This window comes from Gossypium arboreum, chromosome 3, assembly GCF_025698485.1.
Source record: "Gossypium arboreum isolate Shixiya-1 chromosome 3, ASM2569848v2, whole genome shotgun sequence".
Classification (NCBI taxonomy): Eukaryota; Viridiplantae; Streptophyta; class Magnoliopsida; order Malvales; family Malvaceae; genus Gossypium; species Gossypium arboreum.
The window spans coordinates 112,330,999-112,350,987 of NC_069072.1; the positions used below are offsets into that span (position 1 = coordinate 112,330,999).

Consider the following 19,989-nt stretch of genomic DNA (forward strand, 5'->3'; position numbering starts at 1 on the left):
TAGTACAATCTTTTATGGAAGACGTTTGACTGTGTCAAAGCATACAATTTACGATGTTGGAATAATGATGATCTAGAGTATAAGGATCATACATATAATTATAACTATGAAAAATGTTGTGACTGTTACGTAATAATCTAAAAAACATTCCCATAATGGGCTAGTCCAATACGTCGTTCTCTAACATGTACTCATACATTAAATTTGGCAATGGCTACTTTATCTTCAATCAGCTACATATCAATCTCAATGCATTATTATTGTCCAAACCCATAATAATACTTGACTAAGGACATTTAAGAATAATCATATTAACCTTAGGACTTTATTATTAAATAGATTATTCAATATACAAAAATAGAAACTATAATAATAACGACAATGTATTTTATTAATAAACTAGGTGAACAAGCATGTGATTACAATTATCTCATGATTGGTTTTTGAGCATACTCCAATACAGAAACCATCTTTTCTCTAATTGCTTGCATATTGTCAAATTTGGCCTGCACTATATTATCTTTCTTGGAAAAATGTGTTTACCAATTCACTATGAACCCCAGATGATTGGTTATGATCTATGTTTTTTCTTTGTAGGCCAGGGGAATTTTCCAACTTAAAAGGGGTCATGGTCGGCTGGGACATTATATCTTAGAACTTCCCTATGTTTAGATTAATAATTATAAAGAAAAATAAAAGAAAGGATTATATGTTATTTAGTTTGGTTTGTTAAAATTAATAAAGGAAAATAACTAATTATATTAATTTTTACCATTATAATTTTTATAATATAATTATATAAAAAGGTAAAGACGGTAAACCTATGTCTCGATTAGAGGTTGGGAGGAAAAAGAAGTAATAAAAGGTTCATCATTTTCTTTGTTTGGATAAACTTAATAATTTAAGCTAAGTAATGGAATTGAGTATCTCTTACTTTCTCTTAAAAGTTAAAGTTTTATTTACCTAAAATTGGGGAAAAAGCTAGAGAAAGGAAAATAAAACAAAATTTTAAGATGAATGTCTTCTTCTCCGCTATTTCTTTTATAAATAGTATATAAAATGTTATAATTGTAAAAATTCATTATAATTAATTATTTTCTTTCCATTATTATTAAAAAATTTGTTAAAATTACTTTACTTCCTTTCGTTAATTTTAATTATCCAAACAAGATAAATATAATCATTTACTTTCTTTAACTTTCCACTATTTTAACTTCTTTTCCTTTCCTTCACTACTTTTAATCTAAATATGGTGTAAAAAAGATATTGTATATCTTAAAAATCTAGTCACTTTCCTTTCACTAGCTTTCTCTCTAATTTGGGGAGATTAAAATTTTGACATTTCGAGCCCTTACTTTAAAATTTTGACATTTTCAAATCTTATCAAAACTCGGGAGTCTTCTTGATTAATAAAAATTTCCAAATGGATTGGTCTCTCGAACTATTTTACAATTATATCAATTTAATTTTAAATCAGTTTGTGTTTCCTTTCAACTTTGATTGTTTCCTTCCCTTTTCCCTTTCCCATTTCTACTCTACATTTTTCCCAATTCAGATAGAACAAAAATAACCTTCAAAGCCAAGAGAAATACCTTAAAAGAATCAAAATATCCTAATGGTTGGTGCATTCTTTTCTTTGATAATCAAAGGAAAAAAGAAATAATTAAATTAACATCTGCTAACTAACCAAGAGAAAATACCTTCCTAAGACCATGATGTTGAATTGTTTTCCTATTTCAATAGAAATTAAGTTCTAGGATGAAAGCCGATGGATTAGAATTTTTATTTGTAAACAATTTAGTACATAAAATAGAAGAGAAGAAAAGGGTTGAAATCCTCTTCCCCAACTAAAACTTGAAAGAGATGAGAAAGAAATAAAGCTCAATCCCTAATACACCCTGTTAAAGCTTCGGCCCATAAATCATCCCTACCAAAAGTAAAGGAGACAGTAGTAGAACACAATACAGTAACTAGACATTCCTATGTAAGGTTTTGTAACTCTTTTGAAACACCTGAAGGGAAGAAACTTCAATCAACGGCAATGATAAGAAAACCAACAAACACGTACATAAGAAAAACAGGGTAGAGTGCAAGTGCTTTCCTACTCAAGTTGACAGCTGAACTCATGAAAGGATAGGCAGCCCATGAACTCCAAGCCAATGTTACACAGACCACAATCATTTTGAGTATGACATTGTTCTCCATCATACAGATTAGGCTCCTACATCCAGAGGGAACAAACCTTAACCTAGAAGACTCAGACTCTTTAAAAAAATGATATGCCCACCCTGAAACAATGTAAAGGAAAAGTCCTCAGCAGAAGGCATACCCAACTACCTATGCAAAGCTTTTTATACTAATTTTCTTTTTTTTAAAAAAGGTATCTAACTATTATTCGTAAAAAGGGAATTCCCAGACCAGATATAACATTTAACTAGATTTCAAAATCTTGCCCACAGTCAACATTTTACTCTGTAAAGAAGAGAGGCAATTACCAATAGTAGTACATTCAATGTCAAGATTACTGCACCAGCTGCGAGCAGTGCAAATGCAATAGCAAATACCTCAGACTGGAACATTTAAGAGGAGAAACTTAGTAATAACTCAATAAAAAACCTTGATATCATTATTCTAAACAGAAAATAGGAGATACACACACACACACTTATATATATCAGGAAATAAAGAATGGACGAAAAGTCTAGATACAAAAGCAAGAGATGCCTCTTCTACAGTGAAACTATGGCGAACATATATAATTTGCAAGAAAGTCTGTCAGATAAAAGAAAAGTACAAAAATGAAGCAAGATTGCAGGAAGAGAAATTACATTTATGACACAAGGAGAAGCAAGATCAAAAAGTAATCACAAAATACAGTGAGCTGATACCTCTTCAAGATGCAAAGCAGCACCATCATGCATCAAAAGGTCTTGAAGGAATTTCATGCAGATAGGCAACCCAGCAACTTAGGCTATCTCCAATCTGTCCTAGATTGACCTCAAGATTTACCAGTGAATGTGGTTGGATCATCTCCATCTCTAAATGGATGAGAGATCAAATACTCAAGCAACGTATGGTTAGGCTGATGAAAGGTGAGCAAGTTAAAAAGGTGACAAAATGAATGAGAATTTCATTTATGATTAAAACCTTCCAAAAGTCTAAACTCCAAAGGACAAAGAAACCTAATTATCTAACTATAAGTCATGACTGGTGAGTACATGATCCATAGATTATACATCCAAATCTCAATAAATTGCAACTTGAGTTCATGGCCAGGGTTGTCAACAGATAATCTTCAAAAAGCAGCTCATTGACAGGTGTCACAAGATGTTTTGCACTTACACAATGAGAACCCCAGCAAAACTATAAAATACATCAGAAATTACAAATTACAAACTAAGCCTTTCTCTCATGATGTGTAGTCAGCTACAGAGACCATATTGTGCCATTGTGCTGTGTTTGAACTATCAAACGATGGAGACAAAAATGAAAAGGAAACATCTATGTGAATAAATCTGAAAATTAAAAAAGGTACAGACAGGACTTATTTACTTAAAGAAGAATCCTTCCTTATCTAATTTTTACACGTATAACAATGTGTTACTTAAGTGCTACAAATGAAAACAAACACATTATTCCAAATCATCCATCAGTAAACAGATGCTTCAACCCATCCACCAAAGGGATAAATTTTATTAGCACCAGAACCAAAAACTACAATGCCGATCTATGCAACAGGCTTTCTTTTAAAAAAACAAGACTATCTAATTACCACATATAACGGGCAATTATAGTAGTGAACCTTAATATTTACAATTCAAATCAGCAATGCATGGCACATTTTAACTTAGACGGAATTAATGGTGTTGTGAAGTTTGTTACTTGAACCAATTAGTTTTTGCTTCCAAGAGCAAAAAGCAAAAAGAGAATTTTGATGAAAAATAAAATGACATTTTGAAATAATTAGAAATCTTTAATATCGACGCAAATATTACTTTCCCGTAGAACAATTATTCTAGAATTCAGTGTTGCCTTTTAGGAAGAATTATTATTCTAACAACCCCAAATTTCAGTTCATTTAAGCCAAGGATCGACAACAACCTTATCAGATTTTAACAGCTAACAATCAAAATTTCATAAGAAATAAAATATATGCGTATCAAATCAATTCATCAAACACACAAAAATAAGAAAATGTAAAAAGAGAAAATGGAAATCCAGTGCGAAAACAAACCTTCTTAGCGGAGGCGGACCAGGAGAGCGTGAGACCCAAGAAAACAATGAAGAAGAAAGGCCCTCACAGATCCCAATCTCTCAAGGCCTAACCTGGATTTTTTCTGAACGGATTCGGGAACACCACCAACTTCAATTTACTTACAATCCTCGACAGATCTCTTTTTACCGCGTCCAAAACGGGCTCCGTTAGGGTGTTTGACGGGGGACCGAATCCGGTCGCTACGATGCTGCTAGAGTTACCGAAGGGTGGAGGAGGAAGGAGCAGCCGGGACAGGCCGCGGCATCTGATTGGACGAGAGCGGAGGCGGAGGAGGGATGTTAGATTAGATGAAGGGGGAAGAGGAGACAGGAATGAAGGCCCGAGGTGGACTTGGAGGGCGGGCCGGGAGGACAGTGGTTGGGCCGGATTGGATACTGGCGGTGATTAGATTCTCGATCTCGTCGATGCCGGATTGGTACGAGGAATGAAGAGGTATTGTATCGATGTGCGAATTAGACATTTTTGTTTTCCTTCCTGTTTCTTTGTTTAGAAAAATGGAATTTGACTCCCGATGCCGAGAGGAGAAGTAAAGGATTTTTGTACTTCTAAACTCTTTTTTTATTCGGCTTCGTGTACATACATGGGCCGGTTACCCGAGCGAGCCGTTCAAACTGGATCGATTAAGCCCATTCAAATTTACATTACAAATGTTTAATTATGGATAAAACATCCTCAAACTTTTTCAAAGAAAAATAATTAAATTTCTGTTTCTTTTTGCACTTATTTAGGTAGTTAAACTTTTAAAATATATCAAAAAGGTTCTCAAACCTTTTGAAAAATAATAACTATGCACCTACTTTCTTTTTACACTTAATTGAGTACTTGAACTTTCAAAATGCATTAAAAAACCCTCAAACTTTTAAAAAAATAATTAAGCCGCTTCTTTTATTAAAATTAGAAAAGAAAATCATAAAAATTAAAATCAATAAAAACTATAAATATTATTAAATATTAATAAAAATTCAAATATTAAAATTAAAAATATATATAAAAATTGTAAAAATATAAAAAATTATAAAATTTTATAAAAATAGTAAAATGTATAAAATATATAGAATTATAAAATTTTATAAAGTCGTAATAAAATTATACAAAATGTAAAGAAATATAAATTTAGTAAAAAATTTCTAAAATTATCATACCAAAAAAGTATTTTATAATTTTTCTATATTTTTTATTGATTTTATTTTTTACCATTTTGCACCACATGTCACGTTGTGTTGGACATGTGATGACTTTGATTGAAAAATTGACTTTAACTGAAAAATTTAATTTTTATGATTTTTATTAAAAAATTGCAATTTTATAAAAAATTATATTTTAATAAATTTTAAATTTTTATATTTTATTATAATTTAATAGTTTTTCTATTTTTTTACTTTTTCTAATTTTTAATAAGAGTAGGGCTTAATTGCTTTTTGAAAAAATTTAAGGACTTTTCGATGTATTTTAAAAGTTCAAGTACCCAATTGAGTGACAAAAAAAGGCAAGAGCTTAATTGCTTTTTTTGAAGAAGTTTGAAGTCCTTTCTTGTGCATTTTGAAAGTTCAAGTGCTCAATTGAGTGGAAAAAAAAAGGAATAATTGCAAAAAAAGTCTCAACCTTTGGGGGCTTTTGAATATATGCCCCTAACCTTTTTTTTTTCAAATCGGCCCTTCACATAACGGACTTTTCAGATATCAACCCAGTTGAAACAGTAACTATCAACTAACCATTAGTCAACAGCCAGTCAAAAAAATAGGTCTATGTGGTGTTCCAGTTGACTGATGACGTGTCTAACATTAAAATAAATAAGCTGACGTGACAAAAAATTTAAACAAATTTAATAATCATAAAACAAAAAAAAACCTTAAATCCCCAAACTCTCAAATTTGAAACTATTTTCCCAATTTCTAAAATCCCCAAATCGTGAAATTCCCCAAATCCCTAACCTCTGAAATCTTCATTGAATCCCTAACAATCTTCAAATCTCTAAATCTTGAAATCCTTAAAACTTTTACGAATCAAATCGTTGAATCCCTAAAACTATTAGGAACGAAATCATGAAATCCCTTAGAACCAAATCGTGAAATCCTTAATCTTTCCGAAAATTTTTATTTTTCTTCCTTGTCGTCTGAAACCATGGATTATCATAGTTTGAACAGTCAGCCTAGAGGTTGGGTAACGCATGGTTCGAAGAAAAAAATCATCATATGCAATTGTTGTTATTTCATCGTAGAAGGAGTACGCCTACGATGGACCAGCAATAAAATGTCACTGCAATAAGTTAGCTCCAAGAGACACTTCATGGAGCAATTTAAATTCGGGAAGGAGATTTTATGGTTGTTCAAATTTTCGGGTAAGTGAAGAATTTTTATTTGCAAATTGAGGTTGAGCTCAATTTTGATGATTTCATAAATATCAATATTTGTTTTGTTTTCATTTTGGATTATTTCAATTTGGTTGAATTGGGATTTGTTTGTAGGATGGTGGTTGTGATTTCTTCAATACAATGGGAAAATGTGTGACAGTGCGATTGAGTTACTGCGTCAATTGCGTGATAGTGAACGAAATCTTTTGAAGGATAATTTAGCACTTAGAAAGAATGCTATGGATTTGGTTGCATTTGATGGTAACCATAATGGTGGCAGTAGTGCTATTGACATTGAGGTTGAAGGAGGTAGATCAATTTGTGGTGTTGAAGGAGAAGTAGCATTAAGGAAGAAAATGTTGACCATGAAGCAAAAAATTAAAGTTATCAAGGAAGCCAATGTATAAGATATTATTTTTTTGCTCTATGTTATGTATTGTATGTATCACCATAAGTTTCTTTTTTGGCAGTACTGGTAAGAGGCATATGCAGCTAACAGTTGCAAATGTTGATTGACAAATATTGGCTGTTTTTTATGTAATTTAACATTATGCTTGGAAGTAATAACCAATATTTGTTGTTTATGCCTAATTTAATTTGGCTTAATAAATAATGCAGTGACAATAAACATAAGACTAAAAAGACAAATTTGATCATTTAAGCATATGATTTGGATAAATGTACTTTATAAAAGCATATGATTAGTCTATACACCATTCACCCTATACACCATCAACGCTATACCAGCCAAAAACCAAAATGTGAGTGAGCTATATATGAACAAAAAAAAAACCAACATATTGGTTTTCAATACAACAAAATAACATTCAACAATGGTGTATTCCAAAACCAGAATGTTGTAGGCTCAAAATGTGACTACCATCTTCTATCCTAAAACCAGAATATTGTCGGCAAAATACCTTACACCGTACTTTTTGGATCACGAGCTGTCGCGAGATGATCCTGCGAAATAGAAAATAGATACAGATACAAATAGATAAATGAATTATGACACAAGTTCAAAAGCAACTAATCATAGTGAATCACAAGACAAACAACAGAAGTTATTCAAAACAAAATAACGATGATTTACTTATGTTTCCTGCAACTGATTATTGTGTTCCCAGCTGGTCGAGAGGAGCCTTTCGCTTTTTATTTCGCGACTTGGGTGTTAAAGAAGTTTGTCCACTACCATCTTGGCATAAAGTTGTTGTCATGCACCTTGTGGTTCTACCAGACTACAAGAGTATTTTATATTAATATGAACAATGTATAAAATAACTCATACTAGTAGTGAAAGACAGAAACTTATATAAAATGTTTGCTTTCCCTTAGATTTATCTAAGGTAGTTGACGTTTTAATGGAAGATTTCCCCTTTTGTTTAGATGGTTGTGCATCTTGCTGTAAAAAATGGACCATAATCATTGGTTAGACAAAATAAAATAAAAAAATTACTCAATATATATAAATGAAAAACAACACTGTACCTGTTTTGAATTTGTGCAACACCGCTTGTTATGGCCATGTTGGCCACATTGAGTACAAGTCATGAGTAGACCTTTCCTATTTAAGTGACTAGGCTTCAATTTTTTTGGTTCATCTTTGGCCATCCTCCTATTTTTTTTGGGCCCCCTAGGCATTTTCCTTTCAATAGGAGGTAGCACTGGCTGAATACCAGTTTTTTCCCAATCATGTGGCCCATTTATGGGATGCATTGGAAAAGAGTAAGCTTTCTTATAGGTATCAATGTGATAATATTCATGCAGATATTCATCTGGTTGAAGCCCTAAGTGATACATGGCAGCACATGCATGGGAACATGGAATCCCACTAATTTGCCTGTAACACCCCTTAACCCCAACCCGTCACCGGAACAGGGTTACGAGGCATTATCGAAATTAAACATTAATAAACAAACAAAATCGAGTCATAAATCTTATGTCAATTTAAAATTTCTCAAATTCCATCTTTAAGTCCCTAATATAGACCTACGAGGCTCAAAATAAGTTTAGGAAGTGATTTGGGACTAGACCAAAAACTTTGGAAACTTTTCCTTGAAAATAGGGGCACACGCCCGTGTGGCCTCGGACATGCTCGTGGGGCCTACCCGTGGGGCTCCCATGGCCGTGGGGCCAGCCCGTGGGCAGATCTAACTTGCTCACACAGCCGTGGGACTAACCTGTGGGCAATTCTGACTTTGTCACATGGCCTGAGCACACGCCCATGTGACTTGGCAGTATGAAAAGCTGATTTTTCACTATTTTTAATCTATTTTCACATATTAAACACACCTAATTCATGCCCAAAACATTGACTTATAAGTCTTGATCAAATAACATTCATTTATTCATTTCAAATACTTCTTAAAAATTACAAATTACCTTACATCCAAAACATAAAATAAATTTAAGTGACTAAAACAAAACCTAATACATGCCACATTTCCAAAAGATAGATTCATCACCAGAAATTAAGCTGAGGTCGGGATTGACTCAGATGCGGAATCGAACTTTAACTTTACCTAGCCTGCGCACAGAAACAAATCGTGCACTGAGTATTGGAAATACTCAGTGGCATTACCATAATTCAAATTTTAGAAAATATAAAATATCATAAACATGCATAGATAATTAACAAATCATACATATAATTCATACCAAGTTATCATATTTCCATTGTATCATTTTCATTATTTGAATCAATATCTCATCAATAAGATTACCAACTATTCATGAACCTTTGGTTCATCTCTCAATCACATATAAATATCCAATTCACATTTCAAATATAGATAATTCATGAACCTTGGTTTGATGCCTTCAATCTCATAACACAAATTGCATTTCTTATTTCATCTTACAATATCATTTTCTCATTTCATTCAATAATTCAATTTATCAATTTCATTTGATTTTTCGCTTCACATATATTTTCCCTATTAACATAACTCAAACTTTGGAAGATACACGAATCCAACCAAACACACCAGAATGGCGACCAACGCCTCATCGGATAGTTCGAAGTAAATAAGTAACGACCAATGTCTCATCGGCTAAACCGAAGAAAAGTGGCGACCAACGCCTCATCGAATCTATCTGAAGCAAATGTGACACACCAAGTGTCTCATCGACTCGAGGTCGAAGAATCCCTGAACTCTTCTTATCCTATAGCATGCCAACTATATCCACCTTAGCCCGACTAGTTAATAGGGTATCGAAGTCACATATTCATATCACTTTCACTTTCAGTTGATCATAATCATTTGAATTCAAATCAATCGCAATAACAATTCAATTACAATTTCAAATTCACCACAAATCATTATACAATTCAATTTCACACATATATATATTCATCAATCAAGTCCAATTCTCATTCAATTCAAATATCACTACTTACTTCAGTTTCATTTTTCATGCACATATATTGAAATTAAACATTTAATAATAAATAACTTGAATTAAAGTAATTCAAATCGATATTTTCTGAAGCTACTCCTCGATCACTTTTTCCTTTCCCTTCGCATTCAACGTCTCGGTTTCTTTGTTTGCTACGAAAATTAGCGTAATTATAATTAATTAATAACACACATATTTTATAGAAAATAATAACTTTCCATGCAACTTTAACTTAAATCCCAAATTTGTCCTAACTATTTTCATCTTCTTCCTTTTTATAATTCATATTATTTCCTTATTCAATTTCCATCAAAACTTTAATATAACGATCAAATTTTTATCAATTAAACCCCAATTTCATCATTAATTCAACATAAACCCTACTTAAATGTCTATCATCTTTCAATATTTTCACACAAATTCAAAAGTATTCAACTTTAGAACTTCAAAAACATCAAAATCACTAAGAAAGGGACTTAATTGACTTACCAATTTAACTTTCAAGCTTCCAAATCCTAATTTCTCCTTTTTCTTTTCTTTTCTTCTTTCTTTCCCCTAATTTTCGTGACTTCTCTATACCTTCTTTTTTTTCTTTTTCTTTTTGTTTTATTTTATTTCTTTCATTTACTAATTAATAATTAATTATAAAATATCTAATTAATACAAATAAAATACTACATGTGTATTCATACACACATGTACACATGTAATAATTCATCACCATACATTTGTCATTATCTCAATTAATAGATAATAATAATAATAATAATAATAATAATAATAATAATAAGTAAATATCTTTTACTTAATTTATAAGTAAATTTATATATTATATAGATTTGTACTAATAATTTAAATACACGTGTATTTATTTTCTAACTTACACATGTCACTAATTTAGTTTAATTACTAATTTAATCCTTTATTCTTTCTCTATTCTATGATTAAGCTTTTATGCTCTATTCAATTTAATCCTTTCTACTAATTACGTCTAATTAAAAATAAATTCACCTAATTAAAATCTAATTCAACTCACAACTAACTTCGTAAATACTTTTTTTATAAATATTTAGGAACTCATTTTCCTAAGATAGAAGCCCTAAACTCACTTTTCCGGTGCCCGTGAAAATTGGGTCGTTACATTGCCAACTTCTACAACTACATATCCTTTGACTTCGGTCCACTGTATACTGATAACTTCATTTCCTCAACTCATATACATTTTCACCATTCCGTATCAGTTGCCACTCTACACAGTCCTTTTTATTGGCATCAAACTTAGCTTTCGCCAATGGACCATAATTTTGCTTCCATCCATTACATAGTTTCCTTTTTTGTACTATCCTAGTCATCATCTTGGTCCTAATATCCTTAAGCATTCTGATAATGCTTTTGAACCAAGCTTCAACAATGCTTGAATTGAATGCTTCACATAAATTGTTGTCAGTTATATCTGATTTACAAGTAGTCCTTAAAAATGCCCTAGTTCACATCTTTGGAGACTTTTTCATCAAATTATCATAAGCATCATTATCTTTCGTCTCTAGTGCTGACCATAGATCCTTCCACTCCCTCTCAATCGTGCACTTCACAATCTGCCAGAAATCACACTCATAAATTTCCCTAACTTCCTCCCTGGCCAATTTGCAAACACGTGCCTCGCACAATTCCTATTATCCACCCTTGGTAGTATGTCAAAAATTGCAATCTCAAGGCCCTAATTCAAATTAATGAACGAGATAGATTGTTAGAAAATTTTAGTTAAATACAAATAACGGATTAAAAAAACAATACCAAGCTTAAAATTGCATATTTACTAACCTTTTGTTGGTCATTGATGATTGTGTACCCATACCTATTTTCCAAGCCCAAATCAATTGATAGGAGACTGAGAAACCAGCCCCATGAATCAATGCACTCCACTTCAACCACAACCCATGCAATAAAGAACATTTGGTTGTTTGCGTCTCTTCCAACAGCTGTGAGAAATTCACTTTTAAATGGGCCTTTTAGGGAACAACCATCTAGCCCAATAAGTGGCCTATACCCAACTTTCCAGCCTCTCTTTAGTGCATCAAAGCGCACATAATACCTCTTAAAATGAGGAAGGGAGTTTGCTGTCACCCTTTGAACAACCATTTTTATTGTGCTTCCTGGCATATTTGACCTTAACTCATGAGCATAGTCCCATAGCAAGCTAAATTCCTCATTATGAATTCCAGCCATTTTCTCCTTCACTATTTTCTTTGCTCTATAACAACAGTCAATGATCACATTTACAAGCATCTTAGAAGCACATCTTCTTTGAATTTCCCTCAGCTTCATCTTAGGGTGATCCTTGATAGTTGCTTCAAAATATTGGGCAATCATAGCAGCAGTCACCATTTTGTTCTTAAAACTAACCGAACAATGGTGCACTTCCTAAAACGTCTTTATTTGCAAGCATTTCGCAACAGGACTGTAGCTAACCCTAATTCTCCATGGGCAGTTAGGGGAAGCAATGCGCCTCACAATAACCTTTTTCGGTTCATTCGTAATAAGCTTTAGTTATCTTCTACATTCTTTAAAGTACTTTCGGATTACACTCTTAAACTGTTTGCCATCCTTAAACAACATTCCCAAACTAAATTTTAACTTATCATTGTATAAGGGAAACTTGCTCCTCCTTCTTTCACCATCTTCATGTTCTTCAACTTCATTGGACCCAAACAAGCTTCCATGTTCATCTGAGTCCCATACCTCAGCCTTATTCCTATCCTCCTCTTCTCCACTACGTGTAACAGCTATGTTATCGAGTCCATCTGATGTTACAAAATCACCAGCATATTCATCAGCAACATTATCCACTCCATCTAATGTTGCAAAAAATCACCAGCATATTCATCAAGAGCAACTTCACTATTATTATCCTCTCCAACAGTAGACCCTAAACTAATATGTCCACCACTTTCCATATCAATATTCTTATCTACCTCAATACCAATAGCAAACACACCATTCCTATCAGCTTATACCTCTCTTACATCACCCTCCCCACTAGATTCTACCTTTTCTAGATCACCTTCACCATTAGATTCTACCCCTTTATTATGACCCTCTCCATCAACTTCCACCCCTTCAACATCACCCTCCCCAGTAGTCAACAGAAAAATTTCATCTATAATTATAGGGTTATCAACCTCATGTTGAACATATAACTCAATCTCCTTAAACTTGACCCAAAAGTCCAACATAGCTATGGTGGAAGTGTCATCATAAATCACCCTTAGATTATTTTGTAACCCTACTGTACCAAGCTTATGAAAATATATTAACATGACAGTGTTAAACCCTAACCCAATTTTGACTATTTTACATAATTCAAAATAAGATATTGTGTCTGGGTCCTCTTTAAGCCTAATCACTTCCCCACCTACATATCTAACATATGGGTCCTTTACAAAGTACCCACTCATATGCAAAATAATATAATATTCATCATCTGATTATATCTACAAAAAACAGTAACACATTGTAAGCAAAAAACATTAAAAAAACAAACAAAGTAGTAACAGAAGTATACAATTTTAACATCTTTTCTGAGCAAAAACAAATTGCTTTGAATAAACAAACACTTTTCTAAGAAAAAAATTAAAAAATAACAAAACAAAACTCACTACCTACATCAGGACCACTTCTTTGAATACAAAACAAAACAGTAACACATGTCTACAATTTTAACATCTTTTTGCTTGGGTAACAGAAATCAACATCATCGGGACCACTGTCGCATCACAAATTGACAAAACAAACCCTACATTCTGGCACTGAAATTGCAATAATAAATCACAATTAACCATCTACAATTTTTACAATAGTTTTATCAACAACATCGGGACACTATCGCATCAAAAATTGACAAAAAACCCTACATTATGGCATTAAAATTGCAATAATAAATTACAAATAACCAACAAATCAAACCAAAAATGGAATTTATTTTTCCAACGAACCAAATAAGAAAGCAGTTACCTTTCGATTTTGGGTTACGAAAATTGCTCATGATTATTGAAGCTTTTTCGTTCTTAGTAGTTTTAGGGATTCAATGATTTGATTCATAAAAAGTTTTAGGGATTTCAAGAATACTTTAGAATGCTAACGATTTAGAGATTTCAAGATTTAGGGATATGAAAATTGTTAGGGATTCAATGAAGATTTCGAAGGTTAGGGATCTAGGGACTTTCACGAGTTGGGGATTTTAGAAATTGGGAAAATAGTTTCGAATTTGAAGGTTTGGGAATTTAGGGTTTTTTTATTTTATGATTATTAAATTTGTTTAATTTTTTTTCCATATTAGCTTATTTATTTTAATGTCAGCCACGTCATCAGTCAACTGGAAGCCACATAGACCAATTTTTTTGACCAGCTATTCACTAACGGTTAGCTAACGGTTATCGTTTCAACTAGGTTGATATCTGAAAAATCCGTTACGTGAAGGGTTGATTTTAGAAAAAAAAAGGGTTAGGGGCATATATCCAAAAGCCCCCAAAGGTTGAGGGTTTTTCTTACAATTATGCCAAAAAAAGGGATTAATTACTTTTTTTTAATTAAAGGCGTTTTACACCGTTAAGTCTTTAATTATTTAAGTAGAATATAAAATGTTGAATTACCTAGGTAGAATATAAAATGATGATGGTTAAATTCTAAGAAATTTCCTTAGATTTATATATTTGTGCGATTTTAGTCTATCTACCTTTTACACTTTTTTTATCAAAATTGGACAAATTTTATTATTTTTTGGGTAATGACAAGATTTACCCTTGTACTTTAGTAAAATTGTCAATATGGTACATGTGCTTTTAATTTGTTCAATTTAATACTTGTACTTTTCTTCCATCCATTATTGTGGTACTCTAGTCTAACGGTGTTAATTTCTAACATAAGAGGACATGTGGCATGTGGGCCATAGAGAACAAACTAAAGATTCTAAACTTTAGGGACTTGCTAAAACTTTTCCTTTTTATTTTGAAGGTTAAAATCATTAAAAGAATAAATAAAATAAATATATTGTTAATTTTTGCACTTTAGGCTCTTTCAAACTCTCTCATTTATCAAAACCTAGCAAATCTCTCCATCTTTTTCTGTTTTGACCATCCTTGGAGGTAGGCCGCCTATCGTCGACGGTCTATCTCCATCCCTCCCTCTAATTGTTTCTTTCTCCTTCCCTGATTGAAGCCACTTGGCCTTGTTTTTAGGCGATTCTTGTTTTCCTAAGAGCGACTTTGTTGGTGTCAATTACAGCAGATCCAATGATGACACCAGCGAGTACAATCATTCATGGTATCGTGATTTGTGCTAAGGTTTATCAAACCCCTTTTATAACATCCTTAAAGTCCCTTTGGTCGAAAGAAGTGTAAACTCGGGAGTGTATGTGTTGAGATTTCTTAGAGTAAACAAAATGTGAATTATCAGTGTTAGTAGAAAAAAGTATTGGATATTGAAGGAAGTTAAAACAAGTAATATGTTGTGAGATAATGATTTGAGGTAATGACTAAATTGTAAAGAAGTGAAAAGTAATGAAGCCAAATTGTAAATACTTAAAAGTTAAGGGTTTAAAGTGGAAAAGTTCAAGGACTAAAGTTGTAATTTTTCCAATAGTGTGCATGATGAAATTGTAAATATTAAAAAGTGTCAAAAGCAAAATAGTCATTTTGCAAGATAGTTTTGAAAATTTTACTAAAATGCCCTTGGGTGTATGGATGAATCATGGTCATTGGATTTACTTGGAGATTAAGGAAATGAATATGGACCCTTGGATTATAACTATGATATTGGATACATTTTATTATTTAATTATTTTTTAAATAGAATTTTATTAAGATATTTTATTATTTTAATTAATATATATGGTATTTATAAAGGAATTATGAAAAAAATTCTTCATACTTTCATAAAGCTCCCAACACCCATGAAAGGGAGAAAAAATAAAGTTTGCACTTTATCCAGTTTAGTCATTTTCTATTAAATTCACCATTTTCACTTAAAATTCATGAAATCATCAAAGCTATACTTTGCTAGTCTCCTTTCAATTTCAAACATAACAAAGGCATTAATTTAATCAAGTTGTCATGATTTATTCCATTACTTACCTTATACCTACTAGACTTTACATTCGTTGCGTGTGCCTCCCCTCATATGTATGACGATGGGGATTAGGACATCTCCTATATTGGGTCTAATTATATGTGCTTATTGGACTTTTAACCTAGCACTTTATAATTTAATCCAATTCAATACATGTTTTTCTATTTCTAAAAATAGACAATATAAATTAATTTTAATTAATTAATTTTCAAATTAAATAAATTTCTCAACCCAATTTCGATTCTGTTAAAATCATGACAACTTTACCATATAAAATCTATGAAAAATTTATTTAATTCCTATATTTAATGGATTCACTATAATCATTTAATTTAATTTCTCCTTTGTAACTTCAATTATTTAATGAAATAATAATTCAAAAACTTAGATTAATTCTCAAGTCATTTCCATACTTAGTAAGAGATCACATTCATTTTTTAATGCAACTCATATCTGTAACTTTATCATTTCTATCAATTTCTATTCATTTGATTCAACATGCAATTCATTTCTAGTTTCAACGAGCTAGCAGAAGGGCCAATTGGACATATGTATTTATGGCTCAAATGATTTATAATTAAGTTTCAACTTTTTGCCTATCAATTATAAACTCATTTAATTATGAAGTCATTCCACTATAGTATTGTGACTGAGCTCTCCCTAATGACATGCCATTACAAAAGCTACTCAATGCTTGTGACCTTGTCATAAGTGTGTTACCCTCATCAGATATTCTTAATCTCTTTGGGATAAATTTGTTCTCCCAATATGATCCTATTTTGTATCATGGTAACCATTACATCTTCCTTTATGAAAAGTCAACTACTACCAAATAGTAATTAAGTCATTCATCACAAAGACAAACAACTCATGGCCACATTTAATATTCATCTATCATGTAATTCCATTGAGAGGATATCATTTACCCATGTCTTGGGTTATGAATTTCACTATTGTAAATGTGTTGCATGTAACATCCCGAAATAGGGCCTAAACGGAATAGTGGTTGCAAAACCATAAATCTGAGGTAGAAAAATTTATTTTATTATTATTTTGAGGTTCATGGTATGATTGCATAATTGTGTGAAAATTTCGTGATGAAATTCTATGCATAAAGTGCTTAAGTTGAGGTTAGGGACTAAATCGAATAATTTGCAAAACTAGAAGTTTTTAGTATGAAATTACTTTGGAATATTAATTAGAAGGGTTTAAATAGAAATTTGACCAATTTTAAGTTCATGGACAAAAATTAGGACATGGAAGGAATTTTTGAAAGTTTAGTAAGGAGGGGTAATTTGGTCATTTGGATATTAAATGAATTAAAAAGGGAAAAATAACACAATAATGGTCATCTTCTCAATTAGTTTCTGCCGATTTTTTCTCTCCTCCATAGCTGGGGTTTCTTCAACTTTCAAGCTTCATAGTAAGTGGTTCCAAGCCCCGTTTTTAATGATCTTTACGTTTTTGGAGTCCCGGTAACTTGATTAAGCTTATTCTAGCAATAATTCAACCTAGGGTTCATATTTGGAAAAATACCCATGGCTGAAATTTGTGTATTTTGGTGTTTTATGATAGAATATGAGGTTTTAAATTATGTTAAACAACTTATGCTACTCGATTTTAAGTGAAAACGAGTAAAATGGCTTAAATTGGAAAAAAAATACCAATAGTCATAAGTATATGTTAGAGCGTGATTTTGATATTTCCATAGAAGGGAAAAATGATCAGCATGTCATAAAACATAAGAAAATAGGATGAAGTTTAATTTACGAGTCTTGGGGCAAAAGTGCAAATATGTGAAAGTTTAGGGGTAAAAATATAATTTTTCCAAAGTTTGGGTCAAGGACTGTTTTAATAAATGTGAATATTAAATAAGTTAAATTTGCTATTATAGATCAAGAAGAACGAAATTCGGGAGTAGATCGAGGAAAAGAAAAAGTAAAGGACTAAATTGTAAAGTTTAGTCACATTTTGTATCAAGGTAAGTTACAGTAAATAAATGCAATATTCTTTTATTTTACATTATTATTTTCAACTTCCAGCATTTATATATTTATGTTATGAAAATATTTAAAGTCGAATTTAAGGTGAAGTGAGAGAGGAAAAGTGTTAGAAAGCCCAGTTGAACCCTAGGAATGTTAGGATATTAGGGTTGACAGATGTAATGAAATGAGCCATGTAAGTCCATATTAGAAATATGGCTTTGGAGACAGGATTGAGCCATGTAAGTCCATATTATATATGGCATTGGAGACAGGAATAATTCATGTAAGTCCATGTCAAAGACATGGCATTGGTAGGATATTGATAGCAGAAGCGACCTAGTATCCTTAGTATTCCGAGTGGTTCAACGGGTCGGGATACGAGTTAAATTACAGTGAATTAACAGCAAAGGAAAAGTAGATTATACTTATGAAAAGGAAAGGTCGGTAAGAAAGAAGGTAAGGGAATAAAGAAGAAGATAGAAATTGAGAAGTAAAGAAATTTATGATGTTAGATGATATTATGCATAATTATCCATTATGTTGAATGTTGTGATTTATTTGCTTGTAAGCTTACTAAGCCTAGTGCTTAATCTCTTTATTTTCTTCTTCTTATAGTACTTATCTAGTCACTCGGGATCAAGGAAACGTCGGAGGCCGATCACACTATCAAAGAAATAACTCGGTATAATTAGGCGTTTTGTTTTGAGTATGGCATGTATAGAAACTTAGCTACTTTTGGTATAATATGAACAATGAATGATGTGTAAATACTTGCTAGTGATTAGCTAATAAAATAGCCGATGATATACATGTTTATTAATATGTATGATTGAATGGTGATTATCACATGAAAATTATGAAAAATGTGAAAGTAACCTAAAAAAGATTCAAGTAATAGAAATGATGTAACTTTGAAAATCACTAAAATTGTAGAAAAATAGTTTGAATATGAATAATATATGAAATTAAAGTTTATTATGTATATTTTCTTATGGAATAAGCAAAAAGGTAAAGGTATTATATTTTATGAGATATCTGAGTTTTAGTGAAATAGGGTCAGAGCGATTTCTAGATCCCCTATTTCAAATTTGGAAATTCACCATAAACTGTAAAAAACTAATTAGAAGGTGTACTTTATATGGTTAGAATCCTTGTTGAATCTAGTTTTAAGAGAAACAAACGGCTTAGTCATATGAATTTTTTACAGGAAGAAACATGGTTCGTAGTAAGAAGAGGTCAGTGCAGTCGAGTTTTGAAACAGGGGAAACTTTAACTAATAAATTGTACTAATTGGCCAAGTCAAAAATTCTAGAAAAAAATTAGTAGATAGATATATGAGTCTAGTTTCAGGAAAATTTTACGGATCTTAATTTTGAGTTTTGAAACTCGAGAAATGAATTTTTAAGTAACCATGACGCAGAAAAACAATTTATTCCGAAAATTAAAATAAGTGGTTTAGAGTTGTTTAAAAGGTAAGATAAGTTTAGTAACACCTCAAGCTTGACTCCGGTGATGGTTTCGGGCGTGGGGGTGTACAGAAGTCATCACATACCCAACGTACCAGCTTTCAGTTCCTTATCAATTTGAACTTAAGCTTTTACTTACATCAAATTATATGAGTGACGCATATATAGTCCATCCTCCATTTAAGATTAAGGTATGCCACACTATGAACATCACAAGTAATTAAATCAATACATAGTTCATCATCCACTCAAGATTAATGTATGCCACACAATGAACATTACAAGTAATTAAATCCATAAACCAATCTATTCTAAAAAATACAAGTGAATAATAATTGAACCGATATAGGAGAGGCCCAAAATCCTCTCATGACAAGTATGAGGGCGAAT

General features: G+C 31.9%; 1 pseudogene; it reads right to left on the bottom strand.

Annotated features, from left to right (window-relative positions):
* Nucleotides 1–1,477: 1,477 nt before the first annotated feature.
* Nucleotides 1,478–4,801, bottom strand: LOC108464752 (protein YIP4b-like; annotated as a pseudogene).
* Nucleotides 4,802–19,989: the final 15,188 nt, after the last annotated feature.